Source organism: Sinocyclocheilus rhinocerous, unplaced genomic scaffold (genome assembly GCF_001515625.1).
Source record: "Sinocyclocheilus rhinocerous isolate Xijiao unplaced genomic scaffold, SAMN03320098_v1.1 scaffold753, whole genome shotgun sequence".
Lineage (NCBI taxonomy): Eukaryota > Metazoa > Chordata > Actinopteri > Cypriniformes > Cyprinidae > Sinocyclocheilus > Sinocyclocheilus rhinocerous.
The window spans coordinates 1,204,225-1,204,806 of NW_015655991.1; positions in this window are offsets into that span (position 1 = coordinate 1,204,225).

Consider the following 582-nt stretch of genomic DNA (forward strand, 5'->3'; position numbering starts at 1 on the left):
CAAGGTCTGCATTTAAAGTCACACCAGAGGTGTTCAGCTGGGATTAGGACTTTGCTTTCTGCAGACAAGTCAAGTACTTCCTCACTGACTGTATCAATCTTTATTTTTTATTTATTTTTTTTTTTTACCTTGCCTTATACGCAGAGGCATTGTTGTGTTAGAATAGAAAATGGTCCTGTTGAAACTATTGGTAGGCAATAAAATTAGAAGCACACAATTCCCTAGAATAGCATTATATGTTTGACCATTGGGTATCAGTAACATAATTCATTCAGAACCTGTTTTATGGACATAGACTTTCTGTACCACACTATTCTGCTGATATGGAATGAGTTTGACTACTTAATCATAAATAATGATATGATACCTAAAATACCTAAAATAATAAATAGGATACCCCATAGCAGTATTTCCAGCAGTATCCAACATTTCTCAATCATGATCCTACTCAGCTAAATGTGACTATTAGCTTAACAGCTGTATTCCTTGTTTGCTAGCTACCTATGCACATACAGCATACAATGTTAAAAATGCAGAAATAAGCCGTAATTTTGTTTTATTTGTAACTCTTTGGTAGATACA